This window comes from Sabethes cyaneus, chromosome 1, assembly GCF_943734655.1.
Source record: "Sabethes cyaneus chromosome 1, idSabCyanKW18_F2, whole genome shotgun sequence".
Taxonomy (NCBI): Eukaryota; Metazoa; Arthropoda; class Insecta; order Diptera; family Culicidae; genus Sabethes; species Sabethes cyaneus.
Window position 1 is genome coordinate 91,727,776 of NC_071353.1, and position 11,674 is coordinate 91,739,449.

Sequence of the window (11,674 nt, forward strand, 5' to 3'; positions counted from 1 at the left end):
ATCTTCCATCACACTCTACTGTTAAGAAGTACGTCTTACCTCTCCTGCGGCTGGAATACGAAAGAGGCCGAATGGTGGAGTCGAGCCTGTATGTACACGATGACGCTGACGGTCGGTTGCGTATCGGGTGATGCCATAACCGAAGTTGGATAAAAGGGCGAAACAACTACTACCCGCTTAGGCGCGCCCGGCAGAAATCGAACAAAAAACTGGCAGCGAAAAACTTTTTCTGCCAGACATTCTGCCGGATTTCTGGCCGCCGTCACCCGTGAAAACTAGCAGAAATGCAACAACCGATTCGGGCAGAAATTTCGCCTAACGGTTTTGTTTTGATTTTTCTGCCCGAGTTCTGTTCGATTTCTGCCAGTCATATCGAACAGAACCGGTGCAGGAACCGGTTCGGCTGATTTTCCTTTTTTGTATTATTTTTCAATATTAAAGATATAATGTCATCATACAAATTACGTTAAACCAAATTTATATTTATTTTTCTAGCTTTTTATTTACATTATCATAAGCGCATTATAAATGGCGCACAAAAGAACACCGGCACTGGAAACAATTTTCTGAAAAAAAGGTTTGGCTATAAATGTATCACACTAAACAAAACAAATATTTTTGTGATTAGTTATAGATGCAGATTGTTTAATTTGTTTAGTGTGCCTATACGAACAAAAACTGAAGTTTGCAGATATGAATTTGTAATTTCCTTACCTAGAATCGGAAACTGCAACGAGCAGCGCGTGTCATCTCTTGTCACTTGTTCTGACATAAAGAGAGTAGAGCGAAAAACGAAGAAGATGAACCGGTTCTGAATGTCAAATTCAGCCGGCGCCATATTGGTTCTGTTCGATTTCTGCGAGGCATCCGACTTTTTCGTAAGCGGGTAGTGCTGCCAGTATTTATTATAGCATCCACACACTTTAACCACTGACGAACTGACATCCAAGCTAGGGTGCTCAACCTGTGTAAATTTTTGTAACGGTCGTTCTTCATTCACGTTCAAATAACTACTCGATTTCGGTAGTTTTGGCGATTCGTTAGTCAGCGGCGCCACTTGCATTCACATTTGTGTTGATGGATATAAAAAAAGATTTCCAAGTCTTCTCGCACTTATAGGAAATTCCATTATGACTTATCAAAATACTGGTAAAACACAATCGAAAATATTGCTCTCTCTCTTTTCCTAGCACAAAGCCGGCGTAAGTGTCAGCAGCAACGTCAACGAGAATACGCGGTTGCCAGATTATCCATTTTAGTGTGGCGATTCATGGACTAGGCGGCGCTGAAAATTGCTCGAATTTTACACGCAAAACAAAAAAAATACACACAAAAAATAGAAAAATTTACACAGAAAATCGCGATAAATTTGTTCTAGCCTGGATGTCTGTTCTCTGTGCTTTAACTAAATCCGACCAATTTACAGGTAGAATCATTTAAGAATGTGGCATCTCTGATTGCCACCAACAAAAATTTTTTATTTTGCTTCTATAATTATATTCAGGGATACCAGATTTGCAGATTTGTCTGCAAATTCCAGATTTTTGGAACGGTCTTGCAGATCATTAGAAATTTGCAGTTTTTCTGACTTTTATTGTTTTGGCTCAGATTTTTGTTCGAAGCTCTTTAAACTTTCACAGACTTCCTAAAAAAGTGTGCAGATTTTCGCAGATTATTTTTAAACCAGAAAATTCGAGTAGCCGGAAAACTACCCGATTTTTACGGTTTTCGAGCAGTTGCAGACATTTTTTTTAGAAAATATGGCATCTCTGATTATATAGATCATTTCACGGGAGCTTCTAACCACACTTTTCTGACAGTACTTGGTGGTTTGTTTACATGGTGTTAAATTTTGAATTGAGTTTTCTATCTTTGTCCGGCAGATAATGATAGAAATTTATAGTTTTTATTTAAGAGAAAGTGCCTTACATGCATTTTACAGAAACTGATGCAGTAATCCTTCGCGAAATTTCAAATCGAAACTGCTGGATGTGACAAAAAACATGTAAACAAACCACCAAGTGGTGTCATTTGACGGCAAAATGACGTCATCGCAAAATTATCTATTGCCCGTTTCTTTGGTAACAAAACGCGCTGCTCACTTTTTTGTTAACTTGAAATCGTCGTAGAAAGAATCTATATACCGTGGACCCCCGTTCGTTTGACCGTTTTTAATCTGAACACTTTTTAATTTGAACCCCGTTGGTTTGCACGACGTGCAAATTAAAAATGGTTCAAACGTCATACTCAATATGACATCATTTGCTGATGCAGACAATGCACATAAACACGATTTGTTTGTGCAGATCTAGCGTGTTTAATCTGTTTCACTTTGCGTTTTCCCAACGATTATGGTAGAAATCCGATCGGAGAATGAATATTCGCTGCTTGCAACTGCCAACTGAATCAAACCACCAAAACAATAACAAAGAGCAGGGCAGCCAGTTCACACAAGTTCCAGCATATTTAGGGTTACCAGTTGCTCAAATTAAAAACTAACCCCGTTAGTTTGCATGAGGAATCGTTCAAACGAACGGGGGTCCACTGTATTATGCTTGTCTAGCACGTAAGCTATAGACCAAATCAAGGTGACGTCATCTGGCAGATACTGGCGCCCTTGTTTACAAACAGACCGCAGAGTTCAAAAAAGTTTCAGCTGTTTAAACGGCAAATTTGTTGTTTAAACCGAGTTTAAAGGGCATTAGGACTAAATTTAAAAGCCATTATGCCTGTAAAATGTTCAAAAACACGCTACATTCGCTATAAGCGGAAATATTGCCCGTTTCTTTGGTAACAAAACGCGTTGCTCACTTTTTGGATAACTTGAAATCGTCGCAGAAAGAATCTGCTTGGCTGTATACAGTGGACCCCCGTTCGTTTGAACGATTCCTCATGCAAACTAACGGGGTTAGTTTTTAATTTGAACAACTGGTAACCCTAAATATGCTGGAACTTGTGTGAACTGGCTGCCCTGCTCTTTGTTATTGTTTTGGTGGTTTGATTCAGTTGGCAGTTGCAAGCAGCGAATATTCATTCTCCGATCGGATTTCTACCATAATCGTTGGGAAAACGCAAAGTGAAACAGATTAAACACGCTAGATCTGCACAAACAAATCGTGTTTATGTGCATTGTCTGCATAAACAAATGATGTCATGTTGAGAATGACGTTTGAACCATTTTTAATTTGCACGTCGTGCAAACCAACGGGGTTCAAATTAAAAAGTGTTCAGATTAAAAACGGTCAAACGAACGGGGGTCCACGGTATAAGTTATAAGTATATATTATGCTTGTCTAGCACGTAAGCCATTTACTCGACAAAATAAACGATATTTGCCCCCGCGACGATTCTGGCGACGGTTATAATTCATCGCGTACGAAAGGGTGGAAAATTGATAATATTGATGTCATTATAGACGCAAAACGCACGGCCTTATAAAGGGTTAAGCGGGGTACGCTGCTGAAAAGAAAACAGCTCAAGAAAAAATCTTGTTATTTACCGAAGAAATTTTGACAACTCCAATGCAAGCAACCACCTGTCATTTTTTCTTGTGGTAATATTTAATTGCGCCGGATATTGCGGCGGTTATGAAAAATCCGCATGCAGCGGCGGTGATAACGCGCTCAGGAGATAACCGCGAGATAAACGCAATATTAAAATTTAGGTTTTATGGTTTGCAGTTCTACAAAATAACAGTTTTGTAGCATGGTTTTGATGAAAAACAATTGATTTAGTAAATTTTCATGTATTAAATTGCAGAAATCTGCTCTGCGGTGATCTTTTGATGGTTTGGTTCAACAGTCAAGATAACCGCGATGTGAGGATGTTTCTTGCAATCTGCAATATTATTCCGTACGGAAAAGTGACGTTTTAATTCACTTGCGTGTAAACCAACGTCATCTGGACGTGAAATAATATTTCTTAGGAGGTGCGTACTGCTTAAGAAATCGATTTCTTGTCCTATCTTTTTACCCATTACTTTTCAGCAGCGTACCCCGCTTTAATCAGTTTATTTATCTACCCTATAGAGATAGAGGTGGAGTGGGGGGGGGGGGGGGTTTGATCGGTTTGATTTTCAGTCAAAACTTGCGTGACGTACAAAATGGTTGTCGCCATACAAATAAAACCCACAATCTTACCTTTTTCTTTAAACTTTATTTGCTTTTTACTGCCATTTTCATACAAATCACTAACAATTTTCACCAGTATTTATGGCAAGAAATATTTAATCTTCATAGCCTTCAGGTAAAGGATTGGCGTGTGGATTATGGAACAAGCTCTTTTTTCCATCTCCCCAAGGGAAACGTTTGGTTCGAATGCGCATATGCTCATAAGGTACAAATTCCGGGCGCGGATGACCATGTTCTTCTTGATGCTTCAAGTAAGCATTAAGCATACACAATCCGACAGCTGGGAGAGCGACAAAAAATGACAATTTTTTCCACACTTTATAGCCCCCGGCTAAAGAAAATATATATTACGATAAATCGTTATATAATCTTTCATATATTTTACCTTCATGGCCAGAAACAGCAGAAGGACCTGAAACGCCAAAACGATTAACTGGATTTACAGAAATCGTTCTCCGAAGAATACGATTTGCCATGGACATATTTATAATTAATATCCAAAGGCAATTACTATTTTAAACTAATTTTTATTGAAGCACCAGAGGAATTTATAGCTGATGGTCTGGGTACGGTACTGGCCTAGGTACTGACTAGCTATTGGGCGAAACCGTGTCGATTCCTGCGATATTGATACTTGAAGGCCGATATTTCGATATATTTTATCGATACTTACGACGTCGATATTATGCTAAATCGATACTTTTATCCCGATACTGTTTTGATAAAGCCTACACGGAGAAAAATGTATATGACAAAAACAACCATATTTTAGGTTGCTTTAAGCGGGGTACGCTGCTGAAAAGTAATGGGTAAAAAGATAGGATAAGAAATGCTCAAGAAATCGATTTCGTTTACGATTTCTTAAGCAGTACGCACTTCATAAGAAATATTATTGCGGCGGTTATGAAAAATCCGCATGCTGCGGCGGTGATAACGCGCTCAGGAGATAACCGCGAGATAAACGCAATATTAAAATTTAGGTTTTATGGTTTGCAGTTCTACAAAATAACAGTTTTGTAGCATGGTTTTGACGAAAAACAATTGATTTAGTAAATTTTCATGTATTAAATTGCAGAAATCTGCTCTGCGGTGATCTTTTGATGGTTTGGTTCAACAGTCAAGATAACCGCGATGTGAGGATTTTTCTTGCAATCTGCAATATTTCACGTTCAGATGGCGCAGTTTTACATGCAGGTGAATTAAAACGTCACTTTTCCGTACGGAATAATATCCGGCGCAATTATTACCACAAGAAAAAATGACAGGTGGTTGCTTGCATTGGAGTTGTCAAAATTTCTTCGGTAAATAGCAAGATTTTTTCTTGAGCTGTTTTCTTTTCAGCAGCGTACCCCGCTTTAAGTTGGAATCACACTGACCGTCAGCGAACATCATCGGCAACGGACCGTAACGGAACGTCAGTGATGGTTGCATGCATTTTCAATGTGCGCATTCACACGCGTCCGGAACGTCACATCACGGAACGTCAAGGCACTCGTGTGAATGCGCTCATTGAAAATGCATGTGACCATCACTGACGGTCCGTTACGATACGTTGCCGATGATGTTCGCTGACGGTCAGTGTGATTCCAGCTATAACCAGCTTTTCACATTGAAATTATTGTGCGTAAATATTGTGCTTTGCAGCTGTACCTGGATTAATCCAGATTATTTTCTCTAATGCCAATGTATTTTTATTTTATTTAATCACATTTATTTGATTTGGCTCGTTTGCGTTAGCTTAGAGGAGCCGTAAGCCTTTTATAAAAATGGTACACGAGGAGCACTGCTTATATCTATGTTAAGAGGCATGATCGATACACCCGATTTACTGGGGTTAGTAGGTATTTACAGTTTTCTTGATATAGAGGGGGCTAGGAAAGGAGGATTAAGGATTTGTATTAAGGCGATAGTGCAGATCACCGCGTTCTTTGGTGCTGGATAGCGTCGTACTGTCTTCGGGCCTTGTCTGCTCTCTCTAGTACATGGTATTATTACAATGGAGTGTGGGACGAGTAATCTGAGGATTAAATGCAGAAATTTTTTTTTAAATCTTTATGTCAGCATTTTACAGGAATTCGTAGGTGAAGCTTATATACTGAAGATCTCGGCTACTGTTTTACCTGACTCACTGCGAATATGCGTATTATTGAAATAAAACGTAACCATACGTTTTATTCGTTTATAACGCATATGCAGTTAATATCGATAACAAACTATTTTTTATAAGTTGTGCTTTTGTTATTGCATTTAATTTGTAAAAAATTGCATAAATAATAATTCAGTTTCACAATACAGTTATTGCGTACTACTGGCACTTGAAATATTGTGCTTTGCAAGAAATCTTTTCATTCTCGGAAAGTTCATAGCAAGCTGTCAAAATAATTCTGTATTGAGCGAAGCTGACGAATTTTCGTTAATTGAATATCGATATTTTTCACATATCGATACGTATACTCAGCTGAAAGCATAATCAGCAAAATTGTTCGCATCACGTGACGAATCTGCATTTTACATTTGTTTTATAACACTCCGTATAACGTGTTAACATTTACAAAGCTGTTATATGCATGCCGAAATTAACTATTTCAAAAAAAACTCTTTCGAGATTTCGTCCACGAATATCGATACCAGTTATATCGATACATTATCGCCCAATGCTGACCTCGCCAAATATTGAAGGTAGAGTGACTATATACAGAGTGGCGACAATGTCAAAATCGGAATGATAATTATCTGTCAGTGTCATTCCAATCAAGCAGACGACCTATCCAACACGTATGCAGGAAAGAGAAAGAAAAACCTTGGAAAAACCGCATTGCATACATTTGGGATGACTTGTCGCCACTCTGTATATAGTCACTCTAATTGAAGGATGTGCTTTTGTCCAGAGCTGCCATACAAATAGATTAATTTCTATTGTTTAGATATTTGCAACCCCATTCCGTACTTCTTAAATTTTGTTACTATTTACACATATTTTTAATCTTATGATATTCAATGAATTTATATAATACATATTTTTGAATGTAAAAGGCTAAAAGACGTTTTTTTATGTAGTTTTAGTTGCTAAAGCATCAGTAACAATTGCGCATATAAACCAAAATATATTTGGCCACCTTGCCTTGTTCTCGTTGCGGTGATTGACGATGCGGGTTACCGCCGCAACAGGATGAAAATTTATGTAAATAACCGCAATATAACGTTTAAGTACGTTATTTTTAGTGATCAAAATTAACGATATTTTCGATACAAGGGCGATATTTTTCGAAACCTTTCGAACCAACACGATCCCGCGAACACAACGCATATTCGCAGTGAGAGGAATCAGTTAGCTTAGACCTCGCATCACAGAATTCGGCACACGACCAAACAACATGCTCGATGTCGTGAAAGCCATCGCCACAAACCAGCGGGGTGCTATCCCTATCTTAACGAACGGTGCTTGACAGTCGACTTAACGAAGGGCGCTATTTCAAGAAATGCAAGAAATAGCGCCCGTCTGACAGGTAGATTTGCTGCCAACCTTGTCGAGATGTGCTGAGATGTTGGCAACAAAAACATGGCACCCATCGCAAGCCCCTGCCACAAACACAGTGGTTACTCTCTACAAGTCCAATACGAAAGAGATGCGTGTTTAACGTGTAGTGATTGGACATTGATTGCGGTTTCGTCACTAACGAGAATGACATTAGCTGCGGCTCGTTTATGTAGGAGTGAGAGGGGAGCGAAGAGTGGAGGAGAGGATCCGGGAGTTTGATATTTGATGTTTTTGATATTATTCCTACTGCAAACAGCCTCAGCGAGGGCCCCAGCTAATGTCAAAAAATCTTTATATGTGATCGTTGTGGAATACTTCATAGGCCGTATGAAGGAAGAGAACAATTTATTGTCAGTTTCATTGAAAATTATCCACTACGCAACTCAAAAATGAAATGCTCTTTCATAATTGCCGGGTCGATTTTGATATTATGCAAATGCAAATTTTCAAAATGTGAGCTTGAATTTGAAACAGGAAGAAAAATTTTATCAAAATATGTGCTCTGCAGTGTGGCAAACGGAACAACACAACTATTAGTCGCCATTTTTTCGGTTTGTTCCTCCAGCATCAGCTGTTCCCCAACATGAGGCAAACATCATGGTATATACACGCGTATTTCGTGTTCGCTACTGTGGGTGCTTGAGCTGGCTGAAAGCTTTATAGAGATTGCTGACATTTACCGCACGCACACTTTTTTTTGTATACAATTTATTTGTTGTATAGTTTATGTTTATATTTTCAATATTTTAGATTAATCTTCTAGATTTAGATAAAATTTTAGTTCAGCTACGTCTACTATTTCGTTACAACTATTTATATAACAAATATATTTCAATATTTTGATATTTTTGTTTTTGTTAATTCCTGTTAGAGCCGGTTTTAGTAGGTCCTCGAATTCGAGCCGCCTCCATTCACCAACTACGCCAGTGATGCCCAGGCATAGGCATAGTGCGGGCCAAATGAGATCGCCCCATGATGTCGCGGGCCGCAAATTCCTCTAGCCATTTCCGCGCATAACAAAATGCAAAATATGCGGCAATAAAAACCATTTTCTGGGAATTATCACAAGATTTAAACCGGAAATTACTCGGAACTACTAAATGCACGAGGCATAACGGCTGATTTGAGTAACCCCTGTGTCATCAAAAAAATTACTCATAAGTGCACCATCTCTCAAATCAGTCCGCGCGGGCCGCAATTTGGCCGTCACTGAACTACGCCAATAATTCTCTGCTGGAGAGCCGTCCAGGCCGCAGTAACACGAGTTCATGTGCAGAATTTGTGAATGATTGTTTCTGCTGCCTGGTTTCCACAGTGTGTGCAGTTCTCGGTATCCACACGCTGCATCCTGTGCAGCAGCTTGCGGTGCTCGATCTTCCCATTTACAAGCATGTAAAGATCCGATCGTTGCGCTGAGGTAAGCTTACGCGTTGGAATGTTTCGCCATACCTGTGGCAAGTCCGTTTTTGGGTTGTTTCGTTCAATTTTCGGTCGATCGGTTTGATTTACAAAATGCTGCTGTAGTTTGTCAGTGGATGTATCGTGTTGGATTTGGAGAGGAATTTGAGATAGGTTTGACATGATGAGTTTAAGATCTGGAAGGTCTATTGGCATGGTAGGGTGTAGATTTGCGTGGCGAAGGAAGGATCTGTAGAAAGGCATAGCTTCGACTTCTTGTAGATGTCTGTTGATTGTAAGTGCTTTGCATTTCAGGGCCGGTAGCTGTAGATTTAGGCCTCCGTTTTCCTGTTTGCGAGTCAACTGCATCATCGGAACACGAGCGGCAATTCCTCTCCAAAGAAACTTTCCCATCGCTGAGGTAATTTTCGCTGTATGTATGTTTAATGGTGGTAGAACGGACGCGAGGTACCATATCCTGTGTCGTGAACCGAAGCGACTGGCTTGCGTTCATCCGCCTGTGCTCTTGCTGCTGCTAACCAGTAAGCGGAAGGGTCCGCGCCGCTGGTGGGTATCAGCCACCTTTTACTGCGGCGCATTTGGACCCTTCGGTATTGCTACCGGTTGTCCTTTCCGCTGCTAGTGGTTCTCCGCTCCTGTTGCTGCCTTTCAGTCCGAAAGGCGTCCATCTGCCCAGCTATCGGTCTAGCCACCGATTCTCCTTTCAGCCACTGCTGCTCCAGGGTCCAAAGATGATCCTCCAGTTGTTGCATCTCCAAAGTTCGTCACAAGAATGAGAATTCATATGAATGACGTCCGTTTATATAGCATCGCTCGGCAGCTGACGCGCCGTTGCCATATTGGACTGTAATACGTTGCATTGACAGTGTTGTCAGAGCAGACCGAAGTGAATCGCTTTATTATTATTTTTTGTTCATGATGTTTATTCATCATTAATTGTTATTATTATTCTTATCTCCCACATTCTCCTGCTTCACTACTCTTAACGAAAATGTTATTTTTCTAATGCTCTTTTACACCTTCAATATTGGTTTTAAAATCGGTTCCGCAACAAAAGAAGAGCAATTATCAATAATGTTTGGGTTTAAATCGGCAACTAACCTTCAATTTATAATCTTTACATGATTTTTCGAAGCGTGTGTTTCTTACTTGTTTGTCAATTCCTCTCACGGTTTATTATTAATTTTGTCTGATATTAGATCTTTCTGGACTTCTTGCTCATTTCTAAAATATTAGTGTCTTCTACTATTAGCAAGGTTTCGGTGCTACATTGCGTATTTGGAGCTTGGCTCTCTGTTCCTATTCGACAGGCTTCGCAACCAGCCACTAGTGTTATAAAAACCAGATACCTGACACCTTTCTCTTATTTGCTTTGCGTTAAAAAATAACATCGCTAATGGGCTCACGGACATGATCCCGACTGACAGCCGAAGAGCTAACTTGTGTGAAGCAAAGAGATAATACTGATATCTCTATTATGCAAACGCTAACATTGAAAACATGGTTCTTGCCAGCTAATTGCTAAGAGCCCATGACTTCCTAACCACTTTGAAAAAAAATTTGCTGACCACTCTTTAGCCGGATTAGCTAATATCTCACCTATTCACACATTCCATTAGGTGACGCGAATCTAAACTTGTGGATTAGACTACCCTTCGTCAGTTAACAGTTTTGACTATTAATACCATCATTATACAATTTTTCCACCATTAACCATTAGCAATGCATTAACCGCATTGGTATTCTCAAGAAATTGTACTAACCGCCCTTCCGTCGGATAGTAAAAATATTCATATTCTTAGAAAACTTAACTAACCGCCCTTCCGTCGGATAGTTATCAAGATATATTTCACCATTACACCACCTTTCCGTCGGATAAGATATTATTTACATCGTTGCTAACCGTCCTTCCGTTGGATAGTAATAAAACAATTCATACATTTGGCAAACTTAACTAATCGCCCTTCCGTCGGATAGTTAGCAGGAAGAATTTCACCATTACACCGCCCTTCCGTCGGGTAAGGTATTATTTACAATGTTAGTAACCGGCCTTCCGTCGGATAGTTATCAAGACCATTACACCGCCCTTCCGTCGGGTAAGGTATTATTTACAACGTTACTAACCGTCCTTCCGTCGGAAAGTAATAAAAGAATTCGTGCATTTAGCAAACTAAACTAACCGCCCTTCCGCCGGAAAGTTATCAAGACAAATTTCACCATTACACCGCCCTTCCGTCGGGTAAGGTATTATTTACAATGTTACTAACCGCCCTTCCGTCGGATAGTTATCAAGACCATTACACCGCCCTTCCGTCGGGTAAGGTATTATTTACAACGTTACTAACCGTCCTTCCGTCGGAAAGTAATAAAAGAATTCATGCATTTAGCAAACTAAACTAACCGCCCTTCCGTCGGAAAGTTATCAAGACAAATTTCACCCTTACACCGCCCTTCCGTCGGGTAAGGTATTATTTACAATGTAACTAACCGCCCTTCCGTCGGATAGTTATCAAGATGAATTTCACCATTACACCGCCCTTCCGTCGGGTAAGGTATTATTTATAATGTTGCTAACCGCCCTTCCGTC